This window comes from Pongo abelii, chromosome 13, assembly GCF_028885655.2.
Source record: "Pongo abelii isolate AG06213 chromosome 13, NHGRI_mPonAbe1-v2.0_pri, whole genome shotgun sequence".
Lineage (NCBI taxonomy): Eukaryota > Metazoa > Chordata > Mammalia > Primates > Hominidae > Pongo > Pongo abelii.
Window position 1 is genome coordinate 93,530,996 of NC_071998.2, and position 24,868 is coordinate 93,555,863.

A 24,868-nucleotide genomic window follows, 5' to 3' on the forward strand; every position below is an offset into this window, starting at 1 on the left:
ACCATGATATACCATCTCACAACAGTCAGCATGATTATTATTAAAAAGTCAAAAATAACTGATGCTGGCAAGGTTATGGAAAATAAATACTTTTAATCTCTTGGTGAGACAGTGAATTAGTTCAACTATCGTGGAAGACAGTGTGGTGATTCCTCAATGACCTAGAGATGCAAATACCATTTGACCCAACAATTCCATTACTTGGTATATACCCAAAAGAATATAAATCATTCTATTATAAAGACACATACATGCATACGTTCACTGTGGCACTATTCACAATAGCAAAAACATGGAATCAACCTAAATGCCCATCAATAATAGACTGGATAAAGAAAATCTGGTACATGTACATGATGTAATGTTATGCAGCCATAAAAGAAAATGAGATCATGTCCTTTGAGGGACATGGATGGAGCTGGAGACCATTATCCTTAGCAAACTAACATAGGAACAGAAAACTGAATACCACATGTTCTCACTTATAAGTGGGAGCTAAATGATGAGAACTGATGGACACATAGAGGGGAACAACAAACGCATACTGGGACCTACTGCAGGGTGGAGGGTTGAGGGAGGGAGAGAGGATCAGGAAAAATAACTAGTGGGTACTAGGCTTAATTCCTGGATAATGAAATAATCCCAAAATTAAACCCCCATGACACATGTTTACCTGTGTAACAGATCTGCACATCCTGCATATGTACCCCAGAACTTAAAATAAAAGTTAAAAAAAAGACAGGTTGGCATTATTAACATAATAGATCAATGAAACAAAGTTGAATCCAGAAATAAAACTGTATATGCATGTAGTCAATTGATTTTCAACAAGGGTGTCAAGACAATTCAATAGAATAAATAATCTTTTAAACAAATAGTGGTGGAACAACTGCATATCCTTATACAAAAGAATAAATTTGGAATCCTTCTCTGCACTACACACAAAAATGAATTTCAAATGAAATGCATAAACTATAGTTACCAATATATACTATTCTTAAGAAATGCTAAGAGAGTGAATGTAAAGTGTTCTCACCACAAAAAATAGAACCATGTGAGGTAATGCATACATGAATTAGCTAGATTTAGTCATTCCACAATGTATATATACTTCAAAACAATATGTAGTCTACAGTGAAGAAATACAATTTTATCTTTCAATTTAAGAAAATAAATAATAAGGCTGGGTGCAGGGGCTCACGCCTGTAATCCCAGCACTTTGGGAGGCTGAGATGGGCAGATCACGAGGTCAGGAGATCGAGACCATCCTGGCTAACATGGTGAAACCCTGTCTCTAGTAAAACTACAAAAAATTAGCCAGGCGTAGTGGTGGGCGCCTGTGGTCCCAGTTGCTTGGGAGGCTGAGGCAGAAGAATGGCTTGCACCCGGGAGGTGGAGCCTGCAGTGAGCCAAGATTGCGCCACTGCACTCCAGCCTGGGCGACTGAGCGAGACTGTGTCTCAAAAAAATAAATAAGTAAATAAATAAATAAATAATAAAATAAAATATAACAAAAAAGGGATAAAAATTTAATACTCTCAGAAGAAAATAAAGGAGTAAATCTTTGAGATTCTGGGTTAAGCAAAGCCTTCCCAGCTATGACAACAAATTTTGAAATGACAAAAAAAGATAGATTAAAATTAATAAAAAACAAAAAACCTTTGTGTTTTAAAGGATACCATCAAGATATATAAAATCATTTCACAGATTGAGATAAAATATTTATAAATTATCTGCCTGATAAGAACTTGTATCTGGAATATATAAAGAACATTTAGAATTCAATAATAAAAAGACAAATTCCCCAACTAAAACATAGGCAAAGGATCTTAATAGATCCTTTTCCTGAGAATTACAAATTATCAATAAGAATATCAAAATATGCTAGAAATCATTATTTAGTGGTGAAAAGCAAATAAAAATAACAATGAGACATCACTGCATACCAACAATGATGACTATAACAGAAAGATGATATCAAGTGTTTGTAAAGATGTGGAGAAACTGAACACTTCCTACATATACTGCTGGTGTGGGTGTGAAATAGTGAAGATATTTTGAAAAATACTCTGTGAGTTCCTTCAAAAGCCTAAACCTGGAGCAATTCAACTTCTAGATGAATATCCAAGAGAGGTAAAAACTTATAACCACATTGTAGATGTGTATGTCAAAATATCACATTGTTCCCCATAAATGTAAACAGCTATAAATTGTCAATTTAAAATAATATTAGTAAACAATAAAATAAAATGAATAAAACTCAACTCCAAGGAGATTACCAATGACAAAATCCCCACATTTTCACACCAAAACTTGTATATGAATGTTCACATTAGAATTATTCATAATAGTTTATAGTAAAAGTAACCAATTGCCGCTATATTAGTCCATTGTTTTATCTCTAAAACAAAACACTTGAGCCTGGGTAATTTATAAAGAAAAGAGGTTTAATTGGCTCATGGTTTTGCAAGCAGCACAAGCATGGCACTGGCATCTACTCAGCTTCTAGTGAGGCCTCCGGGAACTTTGACTCATGGCAAAAGGCAAAGTAGATTAGGCATATTACATAGAGAGAGAAGGAGCAAGAGAGATATGCAGAATAGCCAGGCTCCTTTAAAAAACCAGCCCTCCTGTGAACTCAGAGCAAGAACTCACTCAGTACCATGAGGAGGGAACCGAGCCCTTCATTCATGAGGGAACCACCTCTATGACTCAAACATTTCCCACCAGGCCTCACCTCCAACACTGAGGATTACATTTCTTTTCTATTTTTTTTTTTTTAGAGAGAGTCTCGCTCTGTTGCCCAGTCTGCAGTACAGTGGCATGATCTCGGCTCACTGCAGCCTCCACTTCCTGGGTTCAATCAGCTCTCCTGCCTCAGCCTCCCAAGTAGCTGAGATTACAGGTGCCTGCCACCATGCCTGGCTAATTTTTGTATTTTCAGTAGAGATGGTGTCTTACCATGTGGCCAGGCTGGTCTCAAATTCCTGATCTCGTGATCCCCCTACCTCGGCCTCTCAAAGTGCTGGGATTAGAGGCATGAGCCACTGTGCCCAGCTGGGGATTACATTTCAACATGAGATTTCGAGGGGGAAAGCATTCAAACCATATGAGTCTCCAAACTGACCCAGTGGGTAAATAAAATCTGTTATATACAATGGGACATTGTATTCACCCATAAAATGGAATGTAGTCTAGATACATGCTATTATGCAGATAAACCTTGAAAACACTGTGCTGAAGAATATGCAAGTAGGCTTTATAGTTATTCCTATTGGTTTGTAGATAAACCCAATGCTCTGTCAGTCTAATCAGCTTGCCCAAAATACACAATTAGCAAGGAGCAGAGCTGTCTTCTGTTTCACATCCCTTGCCCTTTCCTACATGTCTCATTGTGAAATCACACCTTCCTTTTAAAATTTTTCTTAAGAAAAATTCACTGAGTATTCTAATTTTGGAGTGTCTTATCTAAAGTTGGTGAAGATAGTAAGACAGTATATTAAATTGGTGAGTTGTAGAAGACTGGTAAAAGTTTGCTCTAGGTGTAATGGTACAGAAAGAAATAGAATACAAACATATTCCTTGGATGCCACAAGATATAGACTTTGGAGCAATGATTAGACTTAAGGACTGATACAGAATCTCTCATAGCCTGACGGCATAAAAGGCAGCAAGCCCACATTTCTAAGTATCTTTAATATGTATCGATGCCAACATTGCAAGCCCTACAATCATCAAAATTGTGGCCTATCTCTATGGGGAAACAGAGAGCCAGTGAGTAGCTATGTCCACTCTCTTGTGCCTTTTATATATCCTTGATACTAACTTATTCATCATTTTGATAATAAGCCAAGACGAAGCAGCTTTGAAATTAGGCCAAGTTCTCATATTTACTAATCTGAAAATGCTTGATCACTTGGAGTTGTTTAGTCAGTTTTATTTCAACTCAGAAATCACTCGTGTTTACAATTCTGACTGCACAGCATCTTTCAGAACAAGTAACTATTCAGGTGAGATTGATTATGAATTAGAACCCTACTATTTGTATGTCTGGTGTAGTGAATGATAGGAGCAAAGGATAAGTGGAAGACATCTTTTTCCACTGTGTTCAGAAAGCAGAAAAACTGTCAAAAATGAACTGAAAACAAAATTTCTTCCAATTTTGCTTTGAGGAAATTGGACAATGAATATTTATTGACAATAAAAATTGAGATGTTTGCCCAGCTCCAAGATAAATATCGGTTCTTCAATCTAAAGTAAAAAGTATTAATAGTGTTTTAACCTTTCTGAATGAAAACACAAGAAAAAAGAAAATAACAGTCTGTCTGGATTCTGGAAACAGCAGTAGTATAATCAGTGCTTGATGTGATCTCCTTTATGTCTGTCTAAGTGGCATAAATTAAACATTTTCCATTTGTGTCTCTTACAGAGGTTTAGAATGTTCCTGTCCTGAATACTGATTTCTAACAAGTTGGAAATGTAGACCTGACAATGTGGCTGAACATTCGCAGTTTGAATGTGTGCTCAGACATATATTCTGTTAATAATCTTAATTGAATTCATACAAAGGAGAGAAGAATAGGTAAAACTTCACCACTCTTATTTTCTTGGCTCAAAAATAATTTAAAATTTCCCAAATCGGCTCCCACTATTGGAAAATACAAATATGTGTAAGAAAGATTGAGATTTTTGTGTTAAGCAATAATTTATCTGTTTACTATTGCTAAAAAGTCACAGCTGTGTAAAATCTTAATAAATATCTCCACTATTTTTTCCTCCAAAGGAGGCTAGTGATGCTGAGTGCTTGCCATGAACATTCAAGAACATGAACATTTTACTGTACTTGGATCCAAGTGGCAGATCTGGAAATAAGGTAAGTAATCAAAGAGGCAGGGGAGATGTTTATATTTCCACCTTGCTGTTACTGCATTTTCACCATCTTCCTAACCTTCATGCTAGTCTCAATTCATGACACTTAATCACATCCTTTTGACAGATGGTTTGCTTTTGTTGTTGCTGTTATTATTATAATCATCATTCAAAACTATTAGAAAGGAATTCATTTTATCAGTTATAAACAGGCACTCATTCATTCAATAGTTTATTAGTCTTACCATGTATCAGGCAAAGTGCTGGGCAAATGAACACTTTATTGAGGAAAACAGAACATTTCTCGACTGCATTCATTCATTAGTTACATCAATGATGTTTTTGTTTCATTTTTTGATAAAACATTTTGATTTTTAAGAGCTATGGGAGAAAAAGGAAAACGGATTCATTCATTCCATGCATCCATCTGCAGAGGCAATAGAGAGCATTATTCTAAACTTTCCTCTGCCAGTTAACAGGTAATGTAAACTTGGGTAAATTATAAAATCACTCTTAGTTTCACTTTTATCACTGTAAAACTGGCATAAAAACAGTAGTAATTTCAGCCCCCTTGAATTGTAGTGACACACACACACACACACACAAGGAAAAATCAAACCAAAATAATACTTGTGACTTCTAGGTTTTTCTGTAAGGATTGAATGAGCCAATGCATGTAAAGTGCCTAGATGTGTGTCCGGCATACAGTAAGTATGAATATTTTAGCTAATATTATTCACCTATTAAAATATTCTTTATAAATCTGTTATATGTCTTCATATTCTAGGTAAAAAGGCTAATAGTAATTATCCTAACCTACTAATTACATGAGTTAATTAGCTAATTAGACAGTTTGCCTAGTTCTTCATACATTAGTTTACTTCATCCATAATAGAGTGGGACACATTGTTATTTTCATTTAGAAGTGAACTGAGACATGGGAAAATTAATCAGGGAGCAAATATTCGAACCAGGGTTTTGTGATTTTTAGATCCAGATTAAGATAATGATATGCCCCCATTGAATCTTAGTCAAAGGTTAGTAAGATAAAATCCTAGAAGAGTCAGTCTTCTGCAGGGTAAAAAAGAAAAGTAAATAATTGTGCAGTATGATAACTACAGTAAGAGTATATTCACAAGGTGTTTTGGGAGCACAGAAAACATAGGGATTACATTGTTTTTCACTGGGGCTTGGATGGCCCTTAAGTTCGGGGATTATGTTTCAGCAGAGTACACAAAATTATGTCAAATAAAACATTAGACTTAATATTCAGCCTATAGATAAAAAAATAAATAACCCAGTATCTCTGTGTCATTAAGTAGTCAGAGATGATATTTTTGATAACACAAGTAGCAAGATAAAATATTCTAATTAGTGGAGTAATTGAATAAATGCTGCCTGAGTGGTCATTTTTCTAAGTGGTACAGTTTCATATTATGTTATTCACCCAGCTCACTCCAGCATTTCAATCATGCTGGATTCAAGCATGCTCTTTTGGCCAGCACTGCTCACACATTACTGTTATCACATACTTGCATCATTTCATAAATTTTCAAATTATCCTGGTTGCAGCTATGGACCCCTTTCATTCAGCACAGCCAGAGTGACATTCCTAAGATGTAAATCTGTTCACATTTGCTTATAACTTAAAAATATAATAAAAATATCCCCCCCTTACTTGTCTACAGAATAAAGTCTTATCACTCCAGTGATGAGATCACTTTCCCTTTCCTATCTGTTCAAATTTATCTCCTTTTATGACACTCATACACCTTATATTCCACTCATAGCAAATTTAGTTTCTAAAATGTTTAACTTGTCATCACCCAGGTCAGTGCAGGGCATATAGCAACTGATAAATATTGTTGACTGAAGGGACAGAAAGAAGGGCTGACATGGTGGCTCATACCTGTAATCCCAGCACTTTGGGAGGCCGAGGCAGGTGGATCATGAGGCCAGGAGCTCGAGGCCAGCCTGGCCAAGATGGTGAAACCCTGTCTCTACTAAAAATACAAAAATTAGCAGGGCACGGTGGCGGGTACCTGTAATCCCAGCTACTCGGGAGGCTGAGGCAGGAGAATTGCTTGAACCTGGATGGAGGTTGCAGTGAGCCGAGATAGAGCTACTGCACTCCAGCCTGGGTGACAGGGCGAAACTCCATCTCCAAAAAAGAAAAAAGGAGTGAGCCCCTGTGGTGAGTCATCATCAGTTCATTTCACAACCATCAGAACCCCCTCTACCTCAACGAAGGAGAAACTGAGGTACATTTTAATTACTACTACGCCCTGAAACAAACTTCTAGAAAGAGCAAATATTTACTTTTTTAAGGTAGAACATAATTTTTTCTTACCATAAATGACTTGTCTCCAAGTTGAAATACTGTCTGTGCAAATTAGGTTACTCTAGGGCTTACTCACTTGTTGCCTTTTGTTACAAGTGATCACAGAAAAAGTTGGTTGCAGTGGACCAAGCAAATCCCTGATATTGAAAGACCTTTCATAGCACACACTCATGAAATGACCCTTGAGTTTTTATGATTGGGAAGTGTTTCTGAAACTGCCACATCAAACGGTGCAACTTCCTATAGATATTAGGTAGCTTGGATTTTCTTTTTTTTTTATCTTCCAATTTATTTATGTATTTCTTCTTTCTTTCATCAATGCTTTATAGTTTTCAGTATATAACTCTTTCATCTCCTTGGTTGCCTATTTCTAAGTATTTTAATTATTGATGTTATTGTAAATGGAATTGTTTCTTTTCTTAATTATTATACTTTTAGGGTACATGTGCACAACGTGCAGGTTTGTTACTTATGTATACATCCACGTTGGTGTGCTGCACCCATATACTCTCTGTTTCTTGGACTTGTTTGTATTCTGTTCTAAGATGTGGTATAGCATAGTGGTTAAGCATGGTATCTAAACCAGCTAGCTGGGTTGTAATGCTGCCCTGTCGTGTGCCAACAATATGAACTTGGGAAGGTTTAACACTCTGAGTCTCAATTTACTCACTTATAAAGTTGGGACAACAATGGCATTCATTCTTTACTATTGCCTGAAATATAGTTATTGATCATGAAGAGCAAGCTATTTTTATCTACCCCTTGCAATTATACAAAAACAGGTACCCAGCACATCAGATTCAGTCTTGCGCATAAGGTCACGTCTGGGGCTTACACTCCAGAAGCACACTTTGCATTGGGAATGAGAAGAAGGTACACACAATAACTTATATAACATGACCAAAATTTGTGCCATGAAATATATATAAAAGTAAAGGCATTTTGGGTCCAGGAAGGAAGAGATTGTCTTTGACTTGGGAAATTCTGGTTGATACATTTATAATAAATGATAGAACTTTAAAATATTTGGATATAAGGAACAGCATTCCATGCAAAAAATATGTATATATACAATATATAATATTATGAAAAATATGCACACACAAAGACCCAAAGATTGGAACTGTCAGGAAGGGTCTAGAAAACAGTGATCAAATTTGGCTGAAACAAAAGGAAGAAGCAGGGATGCTGCAAGGACTGGAGGTTTATCATGCAGGTTTTAAAAGCAGTTACTTCAGAATTAAGTAAAGATTGGAATTGAGTTTATATCCTAACTGGCTTTATGGACCCAAGCAAGATATGTATTATCTCTGCCTTATTTCTCTATGTGAAATGTGAATAAGGTTACTGATTTCATTTGTAAAGTGCTTAACACAATGCTTGACCTATAATTCATGAGTAAAAACCATAAAACTTTCTTCTTCTCCTTTTTCATAGTTATAGAATATTTGGTCTTTTTGGTTAAAAAGTTGGAAGATTCCAGATAGAAATACATAAAATGACACAAATATATCTATATATGCTGAATATCTCCTGTTTGCCTCTACAGATCCACTTTTCATGTTCCTACTCCCTGCTCTGTACCCTGAGAGGCTGAAATTTATACACTGCATCAGGGTTTACTTGTCCATTGGTTTCATGATGCTTTACGCCAAAGGAAGTCTTGGCATTAGATAGGAGGGAGAAAGAGGAGTTAATTCAAGGCATTGATTACCCCAGTCCCCACTCTGTTCCTCCCCATAGGTCTGCTTCAGTCTGGCAGCATCCCTTCAGAGACAGATTTCAGCTGTCAGATGACCCTCTCCTTATAGCCATTTTTGTTATTTACACTATAATAATGTGTCTTGACTTGCCAAATAAATAATATCCTTAGTCTCATCTCTTGAAGACCCAGTGTCTTAATGAAATCCTGCTATTACTGCCTTTTGGGTACAATACTATACGATGTGGTTTTTGTTGATCACATCTTTGTAGGCAGCTTTTTGATCAAATCCTCCTCAAATTGTTTTTGAGTATGTCTTCTGGTTTTTCAGGGATCCTAAATAATATACGTGAATGTATTAGACAAATGCAATTGCATGTGTATTCAAAATAAAATGTAAATAAGAGCCATATAAAAAGGATATGATTTTTTAAAAATAAGATATTTTCACAGTGATGTGTAATTCCTTATATATTTTCAGATATTCTTAGTGTATAATTGTATGCAAACGTTAGTATGAATGATTGAAAATAAATTTTACATATGACATGAAGTTTGTTTTTTAAACTAAATATTTCTTTCATTTTTAATGATTGTATTTCTGAAATATATGTCTAGTTTTCTGTTTTAAAGTATTTAGGAAATTTACTTTCATTAAGGCAAGGTTTTAATTCTCTTGAGTTTAGAATTATAGAAAAAGTTAATGTGATTTTCAAATATAAACAAGCTGTCAAGTGGGCAGCATTCCTAAAGACAACACTTTCTGTTAAAACATAAGATTATAGCATATGGGCTCCCAGAACATAAAAATATAAAAGGACATTACTAAGAATAAGTTCTGTGCATTATGGTTAAGTTTTATTCTACGGATTTCACTTGAGTTTTCACTTTAAATATTTCTTATAAGAAAATATCACATTCAAAAATAGGCCAGGTGTGGTGGCTCATGTCTGTAATTCCAGCACTTTGGGAGGCTGAGGCTGGCAGATCACTTGAGGTCAGGAGTTTGAGACCAGCCTGGCCAACATCGTGAAATCCTATCTCTACTAAAAATACAAAAATTAGCTGAGCGTGATGGCCTGTGCCTGTAGTCTCAGCTACTTGGGAGGCTGAGGCAGTAGAATTGCTTGAACCTGGGAGATAGAGTTTGCAATGAACTTAGCTTGTGTCACTGCACTCCAGCCTGGCTGACAAAGCGAGACTCCATCTCCAAAACAACAGCAAAAACAAAAATAACAATAAATTAAAAAATAGACTAATTAGTAATTTTTATGAATAATAATCCAGAAAAATGAATCTAGTCATTGAAATAAAGTTGTTCCCCTCCCACTTTCCAGGGGTTCTAGTTAGGTATCATCCATACTTTCTCAAGAGATGCAGTACCAGGAGTACACTTTATTTTTGAACCTACTTCTGCCTTTAAATACTACATCCTCTCCAGTCTGCCTTGATGAGCAAGGATCAGTAACACCTTGAAAGCATATACAAAGTCCAAAGGCTACTATGTCAACAAAGACCTAAATTCTGTTGGATAAAAAGAGAGTCCCTGCCAGTTTCATTTATCATGTTTAAAATACTTTCGTTTCATCAAAGCAAACGCTCCTTGGTTCATTGTTGTGAATGAGGAGAGAGAAAGAGTACTGCTCTGTAGTAACAGCTCGATGACAACACACCTATTTCGAAATCTGTCTTTCTATACTGTCAGTGGTACTGTAGATTTTTCTCATGACTTTTTATCACTCTTCATTTTTTGCCTTTGTCAACTACTGATCTCGTCTTGGAGGTAGATGAGATGCTTATTTGATGCCTGGGAAAAAGGGGTTTCATACCAATACAGTAAAGAAATGCTTTTTAGTCTGAGTAAAGGTTATTGTTTCTAACTTTCCATATATCTCAAATATACTGAGTCTATACCTATATAACTCTTTAAAATTTGCCAAATATTAGATACTATTTCTGCTATGAGGAAGAGTAATATAAAGATAAAACAAAGGCTTTATATGAGAAAAGAAAATTAAAACTTGATAAAAATTTTGAACCTATTTATGAATGATCATGAAGAATTACTTTATAAACAAAAATTTTTTCCATCAAGAGAATAATTTATTATCCTGGCTTATTTATAGAGGCAAGAGCAAATAATCATAGATGAGCTGTAAATGAAATGAAATCTGTATTAGTCATGGTTCTCTAGAGGGACAGAACTAAGAGCATATATGTATATATGAAAGGGAATTTAGTAAGGAGAATTAACTCATATGATCACAAGGTGTAGTCCCATGATAGGCCGTCTGCAAGCTAAGGAGAAAGGAAGACAGTAGTGACTCAGTCCAAGTCCCAAAACCTCAAAAGTAGGGAAGCCAACAGTGCAGACTTCAGTCTGTGACCAAAGGCCTGAAAGCCCCCTGCAAACCACTGGTATAAGTCCAAGAGTCCAAAGGCCAAAGAACTTGCAGTCTGATGTTTATGGGCAGGAAGCATCTATCACAGGAGAAAGATAAAGGCTGAAATACTCAGCAAGTTAGCTTCTCCCACCTTCTCCTGCTTGCTTTTTCTAGCGATACTGGCAGCAGATTGGATGGTGCCCATCCATATTGTGGGTGGGTCTTCCTGAAGAATGTGGGTGGGCATTCCTGAGCATAGGTCTTTCTCTCCCAGTCCACTGATTCAAATCTTAATCTCTTCCAGCAATACCAAGAAACACCCAGATACACCCAGAAACAATACTTTGCATCCTTCAATCCAATCAAGTTGACACTTAATATTAATCATCACAGAATCGAAATGAAACTAAAAGAAGAATAAAAGATTATTAAGTTGTTTAATTGATTTTGTCTTTTCCTAATTTAGGTTCAAGGAAGAATAAAATGTTTTCCAAAATTAAGGTTGCCCATTTCGAACATTTCATATTTGAAGGCATGAAAATTTCTTCGTTTCTTCCTTCTCTTTTTCCTTCTCCTCCTTGAGTGAAGCAGATATATATTTTATCATTTTGATTAAAACTATCAGATTATTTGAATGATTTAGGAAACAATAAAGAGGATAAAATTCATAGAGACAAAATATAGCTACAAAGATGAATTCAATTTCATCAGTTGGTCAGAGTTCAAAACTCAAATTAGAGGCCCAAAGGTAATACTTAATTTCAAAGGACTACATAATGCTTCCCCTTCTCCGACACATACCATCACATTAAGAGGACTGGTATAATAGCAGACGTTATAGCTAAAACATGCAATTAAAATCAGAGAAGGCGGACAAAAAGGCAAAGATGGAAAAGAAACAAAGGACAAGTGCAATGAACAGAACACAGTTAAAAAACACAAGAGATTTTAATTTAATTATATCAATAAATACTTTAAATGTGTCAATAAGCACTTCAATTGGTGTTTAAAAACTGTCAGAGTCTACATGAAATACAGTTGCTTTCTTTTCTTTTCCTTTCTTTTCCATTCCTTTCTTTTCTTTTTTTTCAGATGGAGTCTTGCTCTGTCACTCAGGCTGGAGTGCAGTGGCACAATCTCAGCTCACTTCAACCTCCACCTCCTGGGTTCAAGCAGTTCTCCTGCCTCTGCCTCCCAAGTAGCTGGGACTACGGGCATGCACCACCACGCCTGGCTAATTTTTGTATTTTTAGTAAAGACAGGTTTCACCATTTTGGCCAGGCTGGTCTTGAACTCCTGACCTCAAGTGATCTGCCCACCTCAGCCTCCCAAAGTGCTGAGATTACAGGTGTGAGCCACTGCACCTGGCCAAGAAATACAGTTTTAATATAAAGATATAGATTAAGGAAAATGGTTGGGAAAAATATATTAACACTAATCAAAAGAAAGCTGAAGTAGCTATATTAATTTCACACAAAACAGACTTCAGAACATGGGAAATTATCTGGGATAAAGAGGTACATTGCATGATAATAAAGATACCAATCTCCAAGAGGATATAAAAATCCTAAATGTGTATCTACCTAAAAATCAGAAAGTTAAAGTACATGAGACAAAAACTGATAGAATTAGGAAGAGAAAAAGAAAAGCCCATGATTATAGCTGAAGACTTCAACACCTACTATTCATGATTCACAGATCCAGCAGGCAATAAGTCAGTTTGCATATAGCTGAATTGAATGACACTATCAACCAACTGGTTCTAATGGACATTTGAAGAAAATTAATCCATCACCAAAATGCACATTCTTTTCAAGCTCACATGAGACATTCAGAAAAAATAGATCATATTCTGTACAATAAAATACAACTTAACAAAATTTTAAAAATATCATAAAATATGCTCTTAGGCCCCAGTGGAATTAAAATAGAAATGAATAACAGAAAAATAGCTAAGAAATCTCTAAGTAATTGTAGATTAAACAGCACAATACTAGATAACATATGGGTCAAAGAGTAAGTATAAAGAAAAATGAAATATTTTGAACTAATGAAAAGGGAAATATACCATCAAAATTTGTAGGATGCAGCAAAAGTAGTGCTTAAAGGAAAATTTATAGCATCAAATCCATATATTAGAAAAGTGGAAGGATCTAAAATCATTGATCTATGCTTCTACCATAAGAAACTAGAGGAAGAAAAGCATCTAAACCTAAACCTAAAACAAGCAGAATAAAGTAAATAATAAAAAAATAGAGCAGAAATCAATAAAATAAAATCAGGAAATCAACAGAGGAAGTCAAGAAAATCAAAAGTGGTCCATTAAAAAAAAATCAGTGAACGTGATAAAGCTCTAGCCAAGCTAATGTAGAAAAATAACAGTGATGACAAAAATTATTCCTGTCAGACATACACACACAAAGATCATATTTCTACTGATCCCATGGACATAAAGAAGATAGTAAAGAAATATTATGAAGAACTCTTTGTCCACAAATTTGGTAATCTAGATGAAATAGGACAATTCTTTGAAAAAAAAAAATCTAACAAAGGTTACAAAAGGAAAGGTAAATTATCCTAATCGGCCTATATCTGTTAACAATTGAATCAATAATTAACAAGTTTCTAAAGAAGAAAGCATCAAGCCCAGATGATTTCACTGGTGAATTCTACAAAACATTTAAGGAAGAAATGACAGCAATTCTCTACAACTGAAACAAAAAACCTTGAGAAAAGAAAGAAGAAATACCTTAAGCAAAAGAGTTGCCAAAATAACAAATAAATAAAATTTAAAAATAAAAACATGACAATTGTTAAATAAATTCTAGAACATTTTTTTGAGAGAGGTGTGGCAGATTATATAAAAGTGATAAAACAATTAGCCATTAGCTGAGTTATTGAGTCATGAAAATAATGAAGGATAAAGCACAAATACACATAGCTTCAATTAAAATTGAGAAAATTATCTGAGGTAGAGATTAATGCAAATGTCTTTTAGGGGAAAATTTGCTAAATGAATATAATGGAAAATTAGAATTAAAACTAAAACATTAATTTTATCAATAGTCTTTCTGAAAGACATGGTGGATATAAAATCCAAAACAAAAATGAAATTGCATTGGAAGAAATTTAAAAAGTTTTCCAAGATCTACACAAGTAATATGAAAAAGGATTCAGTGGCAGATGGCTTTGCAAGCAAATATGTTCAAAGCTTCATAAGCAGATAATTACAGTATAATTTATAACATTTAATGGCATAGAAAACATAAATATTTTAGAACATATTTTATGTAATTAAAATTATCTGAAAACAAACTTTTTAAAAATAGCTCAAAAATTAAAATATTTTATAAAAATTAGTACATTTCTGAAGATATATATGTGAAGGTAATATGATACTGTCCTAGAACCACCTATCGTATAGTTAAAATATAAATATAATTTGAAATTATAAATTGTATTATTATAAGTTATATAAACACTTCAAGTGAAAAAAAAATCACAATTGATGCCAAAAAGAATCTGATAAAATCGAGAATCTATTCTTAAGTGTAAAAGTCCGTATTACAAAGGATTATATGGATATGCCCTTATCATATCAATAAATAATACATATATAAAAACCAAAAATATCAGTGTCAGACTGCAGATTCATCTCCCTTAATATTCAGATTAAATTTCAAAACAAGATGATGAAAAATCCCACAATCACCATTAATATTTTAAGACTGCTTTTTCTGAATCAATTAATGATTGCAGCTGCTTAGTAGTTAATAATACTGGTACCCATGAAAGATCATGAAAGTTCTAAGGATAAATAATTTCAAAGAGAAAAAACAAGATGACAACATAGCCAGTCATTTTTTAAGAAGTAGCACCCTTCCAGCTATTTTATTTCAACTTGGTAGCTTGAATTTTTTTAGGGACTAGAGTTAGCCTCATTTATTTATGGAGTCATAGTCTAACAGCTAGAGAAACTTTCTTTTGAAAAATACAATAATTCTTTTTGCCAAATCTCAGTTGCTCCATCTGTGAATAACAAAAACAATGCCAATGTAGAGCTCTGAGCAGTCAGAGAATTGGAGTATTTCCTTGCAGTCTGGTCCTGAAACTTCTTCCAGACATCCTTTGGGAATGAATGATACTACCTGGCAGATGCCTGTGATCTCAGAAGTCTTCAACCTTGGAGCTGAATCCTGCTGGCAAAGAATATAACCATCTAAACTAAATGTCCAGAGGGAAAAGCTAGCTAGTTTTCTACACAACCCTCCCACATATCCATGAGGAATTCTTAGAGGAAAATGAGGCAGTAGGCATCTTTTCAATCTGCATGATAATAGAATATTTATGAAATATGTTTACTTTCTGCTTATTTGTAAACCTCTGGCTCATTGATGAAGGAATAATTATACAAAATAGACAAATATGAAATAGCAAACTATTTTGCTCGTTAAGAAATTATAAGGTATAAATGCAGAGTTTAAAATTAATCTATGTGATAGTAACGATCAAGTAGAGATATGTGATTTCATACAGTGATCTGTTATGCAAAGATCAATAAGACCACAGTCAACATGTATGATTATTAAACAAGTAGAGAGGTTCTTTTCAGAGTGGTAAAAATTACAAAGCTTTACTGACAAACCTATAGAAATATGTGATAAAAATGTATCACCAGGGAAAAATATACATTTCTAATTCTTTTAGAATTAACTATGGAATAAAATGGAAAATTTATGGTCAAAATATTTAATCTATTATGGTAGACAGTCAATTTATTTGGGGATTGATAAATTCCTGATTTGTTTGTTACCCATATAATGAATATAAAACCATTTAATATTTAGGAAGAAATTAGGATTATAAAATATTTATCTGTAAATAATATTCATATATATTTAAAAATCTTTATTTTATTTGAAATGGTAAGAATAAATAGTAATAAGGCTTAGCCCTGTAGTCCCAGCTTCCAGGTCTAATTAACTGCCAAGCTGTCCCCTGAGGTCTCAGGTTAGAAACAGGCTCCAGTCAACACAGACTTTAGGCCTACTTCTCCACCATGCTGATGTCTACAGCCCCAGACTCCAGGCTAGAACCTGCAGACCCAACTTCCAGGTCTGCACTAGCACTAAAGCACTAACTAGGCTGACACTTGGACTCTGGCTTTCTGCTAGCTCTCACAGACCCAGGTTCCAAGCCCATCCCATTGCCACACCAGCCCCGGCCTCCAAGGTAGTTCCCATGTCCCCCAGCTTTAGCAGATCCAGGGTGCACATCCATCCTTGTGTACTCAGGCACTAGTCCACACTGCCCAAGGACTTCAGCAGCAAGTCTGCCTACAGATTCTTCCAGACAGTCTGCCCAGAATCTCTGGGCAGGCACCTGAATATATGAAGCAAATACTAACAGAACTGAAGGAAGAAATAGACAGCAGTGTAATAATAGTAGGGGTCTGCAATAAACCACTTTCAATAAGGGAGATATCATCCAGACAAAAGCAATCAGTAGAGAAACAGTTAACTGGTACAACACTATACACCACAAGAACCTAACAGACATATATAAAACATTCCATCCATCAGCAGCCCCATACATGTTATTTTAAGGGCACACAGAATATTCTCCAGGATAGACTATATATTAGATCACAAAACAAGTCTTAATAAATTTAAGAAGATTGAAATCATGTCAATTCTTGTTTTTATTGACAACAACATGAGTTAACTAGAAAACAATAACAGGAAAAAAATTGAAAAATTCACAACTTTGTGTAAATTAAACAGTATAATCCTGAATAACAAATGCATCAAAGAAATCAAGAAGAAACTCAAAAAATATCTTGAGGCAGATGAAAATGGAAACACAACATGCCAAAACTTATGTGATACAGATAAAAACAGGACTAAGAGGAAAGTTTATACTGGAAAATAATGCCCAGATTAAGAAAAAAACCTTAAATAACCAAAAAAACTTTGCAACTCAAGAAACTTGAAAAAGAAAAATAAACTAAGCACAAAGTCAGCAGAGGAAAGGAAATAAAAAATAGGAACACTTTTACACTGTTCGTAGGACTGTAAACTAGTTCAACCATTGTGGAAGACAGTGTGGCGATTCCTCAAGGATCTAGAAATAGAAATACCATTTGACCCAGCCATCCCATTACTGGGTATATACCCAAATTGTGTCCAGAATTGGTGGGTTCTTGGTCTCACTGACTTCAAGAATGAAGCCGCGGACCCTCGCGGTGAGTGTTACAGCTCTTAAGGTGGCGCGTCTGGAGTTTGTTCCTTCTGATGTTCGGATGTGTTCGGAGTTTCTTCCTTCTGGTGGATTCGTGGTCTCGCTGGCTCAGGAATGAAGCTGCAGACCTTCGCAGTGAATGTTACAGCTCTTAAGGCGGCACATCTGGAGTTGTTTGTTCTTCCCAGTGGGCTCGTGGTCTTGCTGGCTTCAGGAGTGAAGCTGCAGACCTTCACTGTGAGTGTTATAGCTCATAAAAGCAGTGTGGACCCAAAGAGTGAGCAGTAGCAAGATTTATTGCAAAGCATGAAAGAACAAAGCCTCCACAGTGTGGAAGGGGACCCCAGCGGGTTGCCACTGCTGGCTTGGGCAGCCTGCTTTTATTCTCTTATCTGGCCCCACCCACATCCTGCTGATTGGTAGAGCTGAGTGGTCTGTTTTGGCAGGGCGCTGATTGGTGCATTTACAATCTCTGAGCTAGACACAAAGGTTCTCCACCTCCCCGCCAGATTAGCTAGATACAGAGTGTGGACACAAAGGTTGTCCAAGGCCCCACCAGAGTAGCTAGATACAGAATGTTCATTGGTGCATTCACAAACCCTGAGCTAGACACAGGGTGCTGATTGGTGTGTTTACAAACCTTGAGCTAGATACAGAGTGCCGATTGGTGTATTTACAATCTCTGAGATAGACATAAAGATTCTCCACATCCCCACCAGACTCAGGAGCCCAGCTGGCTTCACCTAGTGGATCCCGCACCAGAGCTGCAGGTGGACCTGCCTGCCAGTCCCACGCCATGCTCCTGCACTCCTCAGCCCTTGGGTGGTTGATGGCACTGGGCGCCATGGAGCAGGGGGTGGCGCTCATCAAGGGAGGCTCCGGCTGCACAGGAGCCCATGGAGGGGGTGGGAGGCTCAGGCATGGCCAGCTGCAGGTCCCGAGCCCTGCCCCCGGGGGAAGGCAGCTAAGGTCCGGTGAGAAATTGAGCATAGCAGCTGCTGGCCCAGGTGCTAAGCCCCTCACTGCCTGGGCTGGTGGAGCCCGCCAGCCACTTGGAGCACGGGTTCCGCGGAGCCCACGCCCACCCGGAACTCACGCCGGCCAGCAAGCATCGCGGGCAGCCCCGGTTCCCGCAGGAGCCTCTCCCTCCACACCTCCCTGTAAGCTGAGGGAGCCAGCTCCGGCTTTGGCCAGCCCAGAAAGGGGCTCCCACAGTGCAGTGACGGGCTGAAGGGCTCCTCAAGTGCCGCCAAAGTGGGAGCCCAGGCAGAGGAGGCACCGAGAACGAGCAAGGGCTGTGAGGACTGCCAGCACGCTGTCACTTCTCGAAAGGATTATAAATCATGCTGCTATAAAGACACATGCACACGTATGTTTATTGTGGCACTATTCACAATAGCAAAGACTTGGAACCAACTCACATGTCCATCAATAATAGACTGGATTAAGAAAATGTGGCCCACATACACCATGGAATATTATGCAGCCATAAAAAGGATGAGTTCATGTCCTTTCCAGGGACATGGATGAAGCTAGAAACCATCATTCTGAGCAAACTATCACAAGGACAGAAAACCAAACACCACATGTTCTCACTCATAGGTGGGAATTGAACAATGAGAACACTTGGACACAGGATGGGGAACATCACACATCGGGGCCTGTTGTGGGGTGGGGGAAGGGTGGAGGGATAGCATTAGGAGATATACCTAATGTAAATGATGAGTTAATGGGTGCAGCACACCAACATGGCACATGTATACATATGTAACAAACCTGCACGTTGTGCACATGTACCCTACAACTTAAAGTATAATAATAATAATAATATAAAAAGATTGGATCACAAGCAAATGAAATAGAGACTGGAAAAACAATGAAAAAGATAAATGGAACTAAGAATTGTTTTTGGAAAGATAAAACTGACCAAATTTTATCTAGACTAAGAAAAAGAGAGAAGACTCAAACAGCACACCAACATAGCACATGTATACATGTGTAACAAACCTGCACGTTGTACACATGTACCCTAGAACTTAAAGTATAATAATAATAATTAAAAAAAGGAAAATTGTAAATGAAAGAGGGGACATTAAACTGATACCAAGAAATACAAAGGATCATTCATAAGTGACTATGATAAAAAATTATATGCCAACAAATTGGATAACCTGGAAGAAATGGATAAATTTTTGGAAACATACAACCTACCAAAATTGAATCATGAAGAGAAAATCTGAGCAGTCTAAGGATTAAGGAGAAAAACCCCCAGGACCCAATGTCTTCACTGCTGAATTCTGCCTAACATTTAAGGAAGAATTAACGCTAATCCTTCTTATAGTCTTCCAAATAATTGAAAAGGAAGGAACACTTCCAAATTTATTTCATGAGGCCAGCATTATGCAAAACCAGACAAGGCCACTACAGAATTACAAGCAGTATTGCTGCAGAACATAGATGCAAAAATCTTCAACAGAATTCTTGAAAACCAAACTCTGCAGATATTAACAGGATCATACCTCATGATCAAGTGGTATTTATCCCTGGGATGCATGGATGGCTCAACATATGCAAATCAAGAAATGTGCTACACCACATTAACAGAATGAAGGATAAAAATGATGTGATTATCTCAATAGACAGTTTTTCATGAAAAATTCAAAGCAATAGATTTTAGGACTTAAAACAATTGTGTTGTCCTTTTGAAAGGGAAAAAAGGGTATAGAACAACCGAGAGAAATTTGAAGAGATTGTAACCATGGGGTAATGAGCTATCGTTTATTTTAAAAATATAAAATTTTTAGACCACAATAAAAGGAGAGAAACAGTTCTGAGTATAGGTGAAGTGTAATAACGGATATATTTATAATTTTTAATTAGTGGGAAAATTATGAAGTATTTCCAAAATGCTTTTGAAATAATTTATCATCCTTTAGTTGAAAAAGTTCTTATATCTTTATTTCAATATAAATACCAAAAAAGTGTGGGATGGAATAATTTCTTAAGATGAAAAGAAAACCTTGAAACCATTTAAAAAGACAACATTTTAAAAGGTGTATGTGTGTCATAAAACCTATGCTAAACCATGAAGGAAAATGTTTCCATGATCTTGTTTAATAATATAAATGTCTACACTTCAACACAACCTCTAATTTTATTATAAGACAACACATGTGCCAAACAGCATTTATTGACTTTATGGTATATAAATAACTAAGAAAATGTATAAGAAAAATGAGCATCCATAAATAAGTAATATAAGCAAGTAACTAACAAAATTATTTGTATATATGTATTTATATTATTAAATACAAATGAAAATATATCATAGGATTTTTGCACACATATTTGACAGAGATATTGGCCTGTAGTTTTCTTTTATTTGTTCTGTCTCTGCCAGGTTTTGGTATCAGGATTATGTTGGCTTCATAGAAGGAGTTAAGGAGGATTCCCTCCTCCTCAATATTGAGAATAGTTTCAGTAGGATTGATTCCAACTTTACTTTGTACATCTGTTAGAATTGGGCTATGGATCCATCTGTTTCAGAGCTTTTTTACTTGGTAGAATTTTATTACTGATGCCATTTCAGAATTCATTATTAATCTGTTCAGGATTTTGATTTGTTCCTGATTCAATCTTGGGATGTTTTATATTTCCAGGAATTTATCCATTTCCTCTAGATTGTCATTTTGTGTGCATAGAGATGTTTGTAGTCATCTCTGAGGATCACTTGTAATTCTTTGAGACTGGTTGTAATGTCATCTTTGTCATTTTTTATCGTGCTTATTACGATCTTTTCTTTGTTAATCTTGCTAGCAGTCTATCAATTTTGTTTATCCTTACAAAGAACCAATTTTTGGTTTCATTGATGTTTTGTATGGATTTTTGAAAATCCTCAACAAAACACTAGCCACCGAAATCCAGGAGCACATCAAAAAGTTAATTCACCACAATCAAGTAGGCATTATTTCTGGGATCCAAGGTAGGTTCAACATACACAAATCAATAATTTATGTGATTCACTACATAAATAGAATTAAAGGCAAAAACCATATGATCATCTCAACAGACAGAAAAATCTTACAATAAAATCCAACGTCCCTTTACAATAAAAGCCCTCAACAAACTAGGCAATAAAGGAATATACCTCAAAATAATGAGTCATCTACGACAAACCCACAACCAACACCATACTGAATGGGCAAAAGCTGAAAGTATTCCTCTTGAGAACTGGAATAAAACAAGGATGCCCACTGTCACCACTCCTCTAGAGTATAGTACTGGAAGTCTTAGAGCAATCAGGCAAGAGAAAGAAATAAAAGGCATCCAAACAGGGGGAAAAAAAAAAAAAAAGACAAACTACCTCTCTTTGCTGAAGATGATTCTATACTTAGAAAACCCTAAAGATTACCAAAAGGCTCCTTGAACTGATAAATTGCTTCAGTAAAGTTTCAGGATGCAAAATCAACTTACAGATATCAGCAGCATTTCTATACACCAATAATTCTCAAGCTGAGCACCAAATCAAAACACAATTCCATTTACAATAGCAACAAAAATACAAGGAGAGGCCGGGCGCGGTGGCTTATGCCTGTAATCCCGGCACTTTGGGAGGCCGAGGTGGGTGGATCACAAGGTCAGGAGATCGAGACCATCCTGGCAAACATGGTGAAACCCCGTATCTACTAAAAATACAAAAAAATTAGCCGGGCGTGGTGGCGGGCACCTGTGGTCCCACCTACTCGGGAGGCTGAGGCAGGAGAATGGCATGAACCCGGGAGGAGCAGCTTGCAGTGAGCCGAGATCACACCACTGCACTCCAGCCTGGGCGACAGAGTGAGACTCCACCTCAAAAAAAAAAAACAAAAAAAAAACTAGGATAACTACAAAACTCTTCTGAAAGAAATCATAGATGACACAAACAAAGAGAAAACCATTCCATGCTCATGGAGTGTTGGAATCAATATTATTAAAATGACCATACTGACCAAAATGTATATATTCAGTGTTATCACTATCAAACTAATATATTTTCACAGAGTTAGAGAAAAACTATTCTAAAATTTATATAGGACCAAAAACTAGCCCAAACATCCTAAGCAACTGTAAGCCAAAAGAATAAAGCTAGAAGCATCACATTACTAGCTTCAAATTATACTACAAGGCTGTAGTAACCAAACCAGCATGGTACTGCTACAAGAGCAGACATATATACCAATGGAACAGAATACAGAACCTAGAAATAAAGCTGCACATCTACAACCATCTGATCTTCAACAAAGTCGAGAAAAATAAACAATAGGGAAAGGACTTTCTGTACAATAAATAATGTTGGGATAACTGGCTATCCATATGCAAAAGAATGAAACTGGACTCCTACCTATCATCATACACAAAAATTAACTCAAATGGATTAAAGACTTATGTCAGACCTCAAACTATAAAAATCCTAGTAGAAAATCTAGAAAATACCCTTCTTGACATTGGCCTTAGCAAATAATTTATGGCTAAGTCCTCAAAAGCAATTTCAACTAAAACAAAAAAATGACAAGTGGGACCTAACTAAACAAAAGAGCTTCTGCACAGTAAGAGAAACTATAAAGTAAGTGAAGAGAAAGCCTACAGAATCAGAGAAAATATTCACAAACTATGCATCTGACAAAGGCCTAATATCCAGAACTTAAATCAACAAGCAAAAAATGAAAAATCCTATTAAAAAGAGGGCAAATGACTTGAACAGATACTTCTCAAAAGAGGACATACCACTAGCCAACAAACGTATGAAAAAATTCTCATTATCACTAATTATCAAAGAAATGGAACTCAAAACCACAATGGATATCATCTCACACCAGTCAGAATGACATTTTTAAAAAAAGTCAAAAATAACAGATGCTGGCAGGGCTACAGAGAAAAAGGAACACTTATCCACTGTTGGTGGGAAGGTAAATTAGCTCAGCCACTGTGGAGAGCAGTTTGGAGATTTCTCAAAGAACTTACAAGAAAACTACCATTGGACCCAGGAACCCCATTACTGTGTATATGCCCCAGAGAAAATAAATTATTCCACCAAAAAGACACATGCATATGTTCATCACAGCACTATTCACAATAGCAAAGACATTGGACCAACCAAGGTGCCCATCAACAGTGGAATGGATGAAGAAAATATTATATATATAGATATATATAATATTTTATATAGAAAATAACAAAATCATATCCTTTGCACAACATGAATGCTGGAGGCCATTATTCTAAGTGAACTAACAGAAACAGAAAAACGAATACCACGTGTTCTCATTGTTAAACATTTGGTACACATGGACATTAAAATGGGAAAAATAGACACTGGAGAATAAAAGAGGTAAGGACTGAAAAACTATATATTGGGTACTATCCTCTCTTCCTGGGTGATGGGTTCAATCATACTCAAAACCTCAGCATCATGCAATATGCCTTTGTAACAAACCTGTACATGTACTCCTAATTCTAATGAAAAAATGAAAGTTGAATTAAAAATATATAATAGTTAATTTGCTAGGGCTGCCATAACAAAATACCATAGCATGGTGACTTAAAAAAAACAGAATTGATTTTATTATAGTTCTGGATGCTAGAGGTCTGAGGGCAGGGTGTTGGCAGGTTTGGTGTCTCCTGGGGTCTCTGTTTGGCTTGCAGATGACCACCTGCTCATTGTGTCCTAACATGACCTTTCATCTGGATGCAGGCACCTTTCATGTCTCCCTGTGTGTCCAAATTTCCTCCCTTTTTAAGGATACCAGTCAGATTCGATTTGTGTGCAACCTAATGGCTTCATTTCAAATTAACCTGCACTTTGAAGAGCTTATCCCTAAACATAGTCACATTTTGAGCTACTGAGGGTTAGGACTTTAATGTATGAATTTTGGGGAGATGTAATTCAGCCTATAATAGTCATCATTTATATGAGTATATGAAAATGAACACAACAGTTACATATTCAAGAATTACATAAACTGAAAAATTAACAAGTATTTCAATAATTAAAATTGGTATAATACTTGGACTTGATGGTTTGAAAATTTATAAAAGATCCTACCAATTTATATCCATTTGATAAAGGAGATAGTAATAAATTATTTAGGCAGATAGTGAGGGCAAAAACATCCTCAGCAAAACTTCCCTTCTAATAAAAAGCAACCTAAGAAATCACTTTTTTTTCTAACAAAGAGCAGCTTGAAAGATCGAGCTGCAAACATAGATAAGGAAGCTGGAAGTTTGCATGGGGAGATGTTGGAAGCTACACTGATAAAAAGGACTACCTGGTGCCAGGCATGTCCACTTTCCCTT

The 24,868-nt window shown here is 36.1% G+C and overlaps 1 long non-coding RNA gene across 1 annotated transcript in view; it reads left to right on the forward strand.

The window, feature by feature from the left end:
• LOC129047962 (uncharacterized) overlaps positions 1-24,868 on the forward strand; it is a 111,378-nt gene that overhangs the window by 75,871 nt on the left and 10,639 nt on the right. Inside the window, exons 7-9 of the long non-coding RNA XR_008509901.2 lie at positions 4,430-4,582; positions 4,784-4,873; positions 5,513-5,576. This is a non-coding gene — a long non-coding RNA (uncharacterized LOC129047962). The remainder of the gene's footprint in view (positions 1-4,429; positions 4,583-4,783; positions 4,874-5,512; positions 5,577-24,868) is intronic.